The 10,000-nt window shown below is 41.7% G+C and overlaps 1 protein-coding gene across 4 annotated transcripts in view; it reads right to left on the bottom strand.

Moving 5' to 3' along the window:
• The window catches only part of il1rapl2 (interleukin 1 receptor accessory protein-like 2), a gene marked incomplete at its 5' end in the record, with an annotated part of 503,103 nt that overhangs the window by 408,982 nt on the left and 84,121 nt on the right, over positions 1-10,000 (bottom strand).

Below are 10,000 nucleotides of genomic sequence, written 5' to 3'. Positions count from 1 at the left end.
GTACTCCTAATTCAATTCAGCTGTTATCCTAATAAATGTATATTTATATATAGCAGATATGAATATATATATATCATATCTGCAACTAGTCTCTTCTGATTGAAATGTATCTCAGTGTAAATCCTTTCAGGAAGACCTCACTCTTAATCAGTGCTCTACCTAACTTCAATCACCTGTTGGAGGCGTTCACCTTCCTGCTAAACCAATCGGAATCAGACACAAATGGCAAGGGCCAATCACAGAGTCCCAACCCTGCTTTAGAAATCTGTTTCTCCCCTTGCTATTTAGCTGTCGTTGCAGGCAAAGAGTGCAACCCTCCACCCCCCTTTCCACAACCAGTTATCTACTCCAGCTGACCGGTCCGGAGCCTCTTTCAATCTGGTCTCCGGTGTCTAGACTCCATCGGGGGGTCTGATGGTTCTCTACCCTTCTAGATATATATGGAATATTCGTGTAGCGATGGAGTCTAATCTCCAAAGCAGTTACACATTTTACTTTAGCCGTACAATAAACCTTATTTGCATATCTGCAAACATGTCTCTTCTGATTGAAATAACATAATGATCTATGCATAAAATACCTTTGTAAGTATTAAAACAATGCAAACCCCAAAATTGCGTTTTTAATTTTACAAACATTTTAGTCCCCCCTCCCTTGCCTCCCAGTGGTTTGGTCTAGAGGATGGATACCCGACCCGAGCCCGACGGGACCCGACGGGACCCGACTGTACCCGACGGGCCGGGCCGGGTTCGAACAGATTTTTAGAAAGGATGCTCGGGTTCGGGTCGGGCTCGGTCACATCAGCGCGATAAGGCATTGAACATTTTGAATTTAAAACAGCTTATTATGTAGGTAATGGCGCTTGTTGCCCCGTGTGCATTGATGCGCTCATCTGTTGACATTTCCGAATGCCTTCCTACAATTGCTCAATAAAAGCGGGCTTTCCACACAAACAAACGTACATGTGTCATTAGTATGAGAAACAAATGCGATTTTAACTGTGTCGGGCTCGGGTCGGGCTCGGATATAAATATCTTAATGCCTGTCGGGCTCGGGTCGGGTTCGGTTACTGCTCTGTCGGACGCGGGCCGGGCTCGGACAGAAAAATCCGGCCCGATCCGCACTCTAGTTTGGTCCACTGCAGCAGGAGAGAATGAGAGAACATACATGTAGATATAGACTTAGTTTAAGGGAATATTTGTCTATACTAATTGATTTAAAAGCCTCCCCACTCCACCCCTGATTCCTGACAGAGACAGGTGACATCTGCCAGGTTTCCCCTGGGTGCTCTGCTTCCCCCATAGACAGTAAAAGGAATGGACACAGCGACGCCATGGACTTCGACGGAGACCAGTAAAGGCTATTGGAAGCACTATTCCAGTGATGACTGAGCTTGACGACGTAAATGTGACGTGAGTAACCTGTTGGAAAAGTTGTAAGTCTTCTGGTAGCTGCCAAGAGAAATCTGTTCATGGATAAATGTTGCTACATGTGAATTCACTTGCCACACCGAAGTATTTCTAATCCATCAAAAAGACTTGGTTCCAATGCTTTTCATAGACTCTCTATGGGCTTCTCCCTTGACTGTATGCCTCCATGCCCCCCTGCCACCCCCCACCCCAGATTGCTTGCCAGCTTCACCTAACAATACGGTAATTGTTCCTCTGTGAGACAGAAAGTCGCGTGGTTATGACAGAATTGTTAGCCTATTTTTATAAAAACGTCGGTTACGGAGACATAACGTGGTATACAAGGTAATGGAGCCTTTTATACAGTGTTTCTTTAGAAATAACAACAGACAAATAGAGTCTTTAAATCTTTCAGATGTAAAGTTATTTGCTGTCAATGGGAAGCTAAAATGAATGGCAGTCAATGGAATGCTAACGGCGGGTGAGTGCTAGGTAGCATTAAATTGGCTCCATAGGAGGCTCACTTACCCCCTTGCCTTTCCCTGCCATAGTCATGTGATCAGAGCAGGAAACAGAGGTATGACAAGAGAAGAGTATTGGAAAAACACGATAAATATCGCAACACCTTTCAGACTCCAGCCATTAAAAAGCTAGAATTCTAAGAATGTCAAATGTGAAAAATGTTGAGCAACTTTTATCAAACATTATATTCTCGGTCAGTGCCTGTCTCATTGTCCTAGCTGTACGAGCTGCAACCTTCATTCCTTCACTTCCTGCTCCTCTGTCATCCCCCCCCCCCCCTCGCTTTCCATCCCACTGGACAGCAAAAGCTCTTCTGTCTCTCTGAAGGTCTACTGTCAAATACCCGCTTACCTCGGCACTCTGGGCTGATGTGTGTGTATGTTTGAGAGAGAGAGAGAGAGAGAAAGAGAGAGAGAGAGAGGGTTTGTGTGTGCGTGTGAGAGTGTGTGTGTATCTATATTTATGTGTGTGAAAGTGAGTGTGTATGTATATATTTGTGTGAGAGAGTGTGTGTATATGTGCGTGTATGTATGTGTGAGTGTGTGTGTGTGAGAGTGTGTGTGTGTGTGCATCAATGTGTGTGTGCGCGTGTAGAGAGAGGGTGTGTGTGAGAGTGTGTTCTGTGTGTGCATTATTGTGGTGTGTGTGCGCGTGTGAAGAGAGGTGTGTGTGTGCATCTGTGTGTGTGTGTGTGCTCTATGTGTGTGTGTGGTGTGCGTGTGAGAGAGAGAGATTGTGTATGTTTGGTGTGTAGGTCCCCTACAGCTTTATACCAACCGCTGTCTCTGGGATTTGACAGTTTTACTCATCGTGTCTTTTGGGAAACACAATGGGACAGAGGGCATGCACAGGGGGCTACTATAGTAGGGTGTGTGTGTGGTGGTGTGTGTGTGGTGTGTGTGTGGTGTGTGTGTGTGTGTGTGTGTGTGTGTCTGTCTGTCTCTCTATGTGATGGTGTAAGCAGGGGAAACCCCTAGAGAGCTCACAGCTCAGTCAAACACAGCAGGAGTTTTAAAAGTTCTTAAGACATAATCACTCGTGCAGAAAGAAAGGTTATTAAATAGTAAAAAGGTCCATGTAAGTGTCAACAGTACTGTGGTGAATAGATATATGAAAACAACTTTCAGTGCTGCCCTTGTTTTGTCCTCGGGAAATTTGATCCGTTTTCATACATTTTTTTAAAATTCAGAATTGCCCAAACATCCGTAACATGGATGTATGGATATATGTTGTATGGAACTCATACAACATTCTTTGCGGGTAAAATGAATGATTACTTCCATTGAATTTGGGATGTTTTATTCAATCATATAAGCATTTGAAAAAACAGTCTGTGATCCACTCAACATCCTCTGATCCTACCTATAATTCAAAATAATTCATAATTTCTGATTTTCTTTACTCAAAAAAGGGGCTAGGATGTCATTTACCGTAAATTCCGGACTATAAGCAGCTACTTTTTTCCCCACACTTTGAACACGGCGGCCTGTACCACGATGCGGCTAACGCGTGTTATTGTTTTTTCATCCCGCCCAAAAAACATTTTGCCTCGTAACAGTAGACCAATAAAATTGATGAGTAGTTCACAGAGATCCAATGAAATTGTGCATTAAATCAAGCGCACTTTCACAATTACATTATTGTAAATCAGTCATTTGTACTTATCCTCATCAACATGGAATATGCTCGAAGAAAAGCATATGACGCAGGTTTTAAGTTGAAGGCGGTCGATCTGGCGGTTGAAGAAGGAAATCGAGCTGCTGCACGTAATCTTGGCATGAATGAATCGATGGTGAGACGGCGGAGACGCCAGCGTGAAGAACTGAGTCAATGCAAAAAGACGACAAAAGCTTTCACGCACCACTTTGTGTCAGCAGCTCCCTCCCGACCACGAGGGAAAACTTGCTAACTTCCGCACATTCACTCAAACAAAGATAGAGGAGAATTCCTTCGGGCCAGATGATATGATAAATGTGGATGAAGTACCTTTGACGTTTGACCTGCCTCTCAATCGGACTGTTAATAAAAGGGGTGACTCGTCCATCACGCTGAAAACAAGTGGCCATGAGAGAACGCATTTTACTTGTGTTCTGGGCTGTACAACATCCGGACTAAAGCTTCCACCGATGGTGATTTTTAAGCGGCTGACAATGAAAAAATTCCCAAAAGAAATCATGGTGAAAGTCAATAAGAAAGGTTGGATGATGGAGAGCCTAATGAAGGATTGGTTGAGAGAGTGAGCGACCAGGGGGATTTTTTCACAGAAAAAAAGCATTGCTTGTTATGGACAGCATGAGGGCCCAAATAACAGATTTAGTGAAAGCTGCCATAAAGAGTACAAACTCAGTTCCAGCTGTGATTCCTGGGGGCACCACTAAGTATTTACAGCAGTTGAGTGGGAGGCTTGGATGACAAGCGGCAAGAAATCATTAACCAAAACAGGCCGCATGCGAAGAGCATCTTTAACTCAAGTCTGCCAGCGGACCCTAAATGCGTGGAGCCATGTCAAAACACCCACCATCACCAACGGGATTCCAAAGGCTGGACCGCTGCGTGATGAAGAGGGCCGCGTGCGCTCAAGTGAAAACGACAACAAAGAGACTGAAGTGAGTGACGAGATCCTGAGGCTGTTCCCTTCGGACACTGAAGAAGAAGACTTTGATGGTTTTAGTGCACAGGAGGAAGATGAAGAAGGCGATTAATGACTTGTCCTGGTAGGCTGAAGTGTGGATACCGGTATATATTTTTTACCAGCCGTTAGGAGATATTGGAATGTTGTTCGTGCACTGTTCAGTAAAAAAGCATCCGCAACGTAATTTGTGCGTTACCGATCCGTACGTATATTTAAAAGTAGGTAAAAAGCAATATTTATTGCAATATGCATTTGTTTATGTTACCATAAGGATTAAATTAAAAGTTTAAAAAATCCTGACGTGTACTACCTTTCTGTGCAAATATCTCGTATTACAACGCTTAAAATCCGGTGTGGCCTGTACAAGTACAGAATTGAGTTTCTTTCTAAAATTAGAGCGTGCGGCTTTTAATCAGGTGCGCTCTGTAGTCAGGAATTTACGGTAAATTAGGTTGACTGACCATGAATAAAAAAGCGTTGAAATATGTGACAAAAACAAACGCTAAACACTGAATTCTGACCCAGAAGTACAACAAGTTCATGGTTGACAAAACCAACGTTAAATGAGGATGACTGTAATCTAAATGATGGACAATATCTTTTAAAAACATGGCAGGTGGATCTGAAAGCGATGTTAATGCGCAGAAACTACATCTCCAGTACACAGCCGAGCACACTGCTTACACAAGCCTTTATTGGAGTGCCCAATTAGGAATTATGAGCACATAATTAAATAAAATAATGTCTGAAATGCTTTATAGCAGCAATGTTTTGACTAAAAAAACCTTTTTTCATGGTCATTTTTTAATTTTTTAAATTGTAATTTACTTTGGAAGAATAAAAGGCTTCTTTAAGACATTATAGCTCATTAAAAAAATTGACCCGAACTAAAGAACACTTGACGAATCCCAGCAACATTTTGTGTTTGATCATCCTTAACCAAAAGAGTTTGAATTAGGTTTTCAAAGTGAAGCCAAACTCTCTCTCCCAGGAGCCTCTTTGCTTTTCTACGTCTTCCAGTGTGAAAGAACTTGAGAGAGCTCCTAAAACTAAACTTTCATGACCCAAAGTGCAAACACGGCTCCGGAAACAACTAAGAAACATAGAAAAAAAGGACAAAATCCTACAGAAGAGCTTAAACACCGGGGATACAGTAGGACAAAATGAAAAAGACACAAAAGACTTAGAATGAAATGACTCAAGGCTGCCCTCTGCCATATTTTAGATCCCTTAATGTATTTCCTATTTGCCCCATGAAATGAAATGAAAGATTAAAGTCATTAGTTGAAGTTTAAAACAGTTACAGTTAAGGAGGTGTGTTCAGGTGCATTCTTTCCGTCTCGCTATCTTGAGGCAGCAGGAAGTGATGGTGCCATTGACCAACAAAAACCTGAACTAAAGTCAATATTATCAATAATGTCATTGTTATTTTAAATGTAAATGACTGTTCTTATGTAGCGCTTTTCTAATCTTAACAACTACTCAAAGCTCTTTGACATAGTACACAAACCATTCACCATTCACACACATTCACACACTGTGGCCGAGGCTGCCGTACAAGGTGCCACCTGCTCATCAGATAAACACTCAAACACATTTACACACCGATGGGGCAGCATCGGAGGCTACTCGGGGTTCAGTGTCTTGCCCAAGGACACTTCGACATGGGACGGCACGGCCAGGGATCAAACCCCAAACCTTCTCATTGGTAGGCAATTGCTTTGCCATTAGAGCTATGATAATCAATCAATCAAAAAATGTATTTATATAGCACTTTACAGCTACCAGCAGGTATCCAAATTGCAATCAAAATCCAAAACGGTTATAAAGAAACAGAAGAATGAAAGTGTCACACCGCTTCCACGTATTAACAGCCAGGCTAAAAAGATATGTTTTAAGTTTTAACCTAAAAATAGTTACATCTAGCGATGCAATCGCAATGCGCCTGGCACAAAAGGTCCAAAGGCACCTGGCTTGTAAAGGGAATGGGAGATGACACTGACTGGTTTATTGGCGTAGATCTCGTTTCATCTGCCGTCAAAGTCTAAGTGGTTTCGTACACGTTCTAAACGCCCCTGCACCAGGTGCTTCACACCGTGCACTTACATCGTTAAAATAGGGCCCCTTATGTTGCTTATTCCAAGGGATTCTTAGCAAACCAAGCAATGACACTAGAGAATGCCAAGTGTTTCCACCTACCTAGCTCAACACCTGTCACCTACCATCCTGTATGTGACCCAGAGACACATGCTGTTAACACACTGCTGTTGGAGTGACAAAAATGAAATTCGGAGGTGAATTCTTGGCGTGTTGCTATCTTGACGCAGCGGAAAGTAAGCGCACCATTGACCAACAAAAACCTGGTCTTAAAGTCAATGAAGCAGCATTTCCTTGTTATTTTAACCCTCATGTTGTCCTCCGGTCAAATTGAGCCGTTTTCCTATATCAATGTTCTTTTTAATTACCCAATTGTAATTCCCCAAAATAACATGATGGATTCCACACAACGCTCTTTGGCAAGTACAAATCTCTACTTTCATTCATTTTGGGGCGTCTTATTTAATTTTATAGCATTTGAAAAAAAAGTGTTTTCAAAATAGTATTGAGTAAAAGTTGACACATTCCAGACTGATTATCCATCAACATACTGCATATTACTTTAATTTCTGCTTTTCTAACTTAGTTACTTAGTAACTAACTTACTTTAGTAACCATAAATTCCCAAAAATAATTAACTAAAGTTAATAAGTTAGTGTTGTGTAGTGTTGAAAATGTCAAAAAGTGGCATTGAAAAAATTGTCAAGTGTTGAAAAAAGAACCAAAACGTAAGAAAAAGGTAAAAACATTGATTTAAAAAAACGTCAACAAAAGTGTTGATTTTCAATTTTGACGGGAAGACAACGAGGGTTAACACCTGCTTCACCTCGTGCAATTTTGGTTGCATAGTGCTGGTGCCAAATATGATCTTAATCTCCATCATAATATCAATAGGCCAAGGCACAAATGCGCCTGGCTTTTTAAGGGAATTGGAGATAACACTTTGATTGGTTTATTGCCCAAAACGCCCAAAACACACCTATAAATTAATGTAGGGACTAAGTAAAACCCCTTTGAACCATGGCGCCCGACTCAGGGAGCCTTTTTTCCACCGTCAAACTAGCAAAATTGCATTTGTACACCTGTGTCAGGCGCTTCACGCCATGCGCTTAGACCGTTAAAATAGGTCCCCTAGAATATATTGATCACCATCGCCTACTGGTCTAACAAACAACCACACACATCTATCGTATGTAGAAGAAAAAGCCATTGCTTTTATTAAGCAGTAAAGCGACATTTTGATGTATGAAAATAGGATACCATCACAACAACAATAAATGTGGCAAGAATATATGTGTTGTCACGATATTCAACGTTATGGCAGATAAGCAAACAGATGTGATGCTTTCGGTGGTTTCCACAGCCCTGACTGTGACAGTGTGTCTATGCGTGTGTGTGTGTGTGTGTGTGTGTGTGTGTGTGTGTGTGTGTGTGTGTGTGTGTGTGTGTGTGTGTGTGTGTGTGTGTGTGTGTGTGTGTGTGTGTGTGTGTGTGTGTGTGTTCTGAGCAGGCCCGCTTACGTACTGTAAGTCAGTGATACTAATGGTGGGAAAATTTTCCATCTAGATTAACTTCAAAATCCTTGACCCTCATTACACGCCGGACCAAACACATTAATCACCTCAATTACATTTGTTGGATATTAAGATGTATGGTGGGAATGTAGGATGTTATGATAAGACGAGCATTTGTCGTCTCTGATAGGAGAAATTCGTCTTGGGCAGTCGAGAGAACACAAAAAATGTCAACGTATCGCAGACAAACTGTCACAGCCTGGTCTGTGCCCTCTGTCTGAATCTGCTCCTGGGGTCCAAACTAGGAGCAAACCGTAACACATTAGGGGGGGGGATCGATACAACATAGTATTGCGATATTTTCCGTGGCAATACCGTATCAATACACAGAAGTCAAGTATAAATCTTTTATTATGTGTGTGGTGGTCAGTTTGTCTGTTTGACAATCCCATTGTGCAGCAATACAATTGAACTGAGATGGACAAAGAGAGAAAAGTGTCTTTTTAGATGAAACAGATTGTTGGAAAAAAGGAAACGTGTTGTAGAATATTGCAATATGTTAAAAATTGCAATAAAATTATATCAGAATTGACTTAATTATCTTGATGATAACGCATTGTGAGGCCTCCCACATCTAATGTAAACATACAGTAAGCATACATAAAACGTAAGCATACATTATTTTATCCTAACGTGTTCAGTAAATATCCAATAAACCTCACACAAGACCCCCTACCATCCCCAAAATTCACAGAAGAAATCAAAGTAGAACCCACAGCACCTCCTCCCCCTCATATTGTGCACATTTCCCGTTAAATCATGCTGTGGTCAATAACAATGTCAAAGTGCACCACTGCACAATACCATATCCAAAGGAAATAGATATATATAGTATATAAATATATATACAATACATATATAATATACACACACACACACACACACACACACACACACACACAACCATAATGCCATAATGGTTGTAGGGTGTGCAATATCACCCCCCCCAATACACATGCACATCTTATCTCGTATTATTCAGTAGTTTGATTGAGATATTGATTGATTTGGTTATGATGGAGAAATTACATTACATACTCACACATTATTAGAGGTCATCATGAAATGAGAGGCTGGTCACAATGCTGCAGTACCTCCCGGGACGTATAGAGTATCTATCAGCCCAGACCCTCTCTGGTGCACATGGAGCAGGCCACCCGGGCCACAAATAAACCTTGGGCCCCTATTGAACCCCCAATCTTCCCACTGTCTGTGCATTGTGGATGTATTCTTTCTCCTTCAAGTGCCCTGTGAGTAGTGTTAAGGATAATTAATTACACAGAAGTAGGCCTGTAACAAGTTTTGTTTCGTATCCGCGGTTTCTATTTTTAACCGCAGTTAATTTTTAACATAAGGGTACAACTGGAGATTGTACAATATAGAGGCAGCAGCATGTGAAAGAGTTATCAAGAAGAGTTGGCAGAGAAGCAGCAAAACGGAAAAAGTTTGAAGAATACAACTTAAAAAAGAGTTGTATGACGGGGACAGGGAGAAGAGCCTCGTTAACATGGGTAAGACATTTTACCGATGCAGAAACCTCCGTGGTTGAGTTCAAATATCAACAATGCAGCACTCGTCTTTTGCATTCAAAATACTCAGTAGCTAGCTAGTTTTAGCCTTCAGTGTTAGCTTAGCAAAGCTGCCTAGCACAGTCCCACCCCTCTGCTGTTTCTTTAAGCAGGATGAAGCTGCAAGTGTAACGACGCCTGCAGGGCTGCGATGCTTTTAGAAACTAGGTTGGGAGGCTTACTCATGATTTGGCCTTT

The sequence above is a fragment of the Etheostoma spectabile genome, unplaced genomic scaffold (assembly GCF_008692095.1).
Source record: "Etheostoma spectabile isolate EspeVRDwgs_2016 unplaced genomic scaffold, UIUC_Espe_1.0 scaffold273, whole genome shotgun sequence".
In the NCBI taxonomy this organism is placed as follows: domain Eukaryota; kingdom Metazoa; phylum Chordata; class Actinopteri; order Perciformes; family Percidae; genus Etheostoma; species Etheostoma spectabile.
The sequence above is the reverse complement of the archived record's forward strand: the minus strand, read 5'-3'. Positions and strand labels throughout refer to the sequence as shown.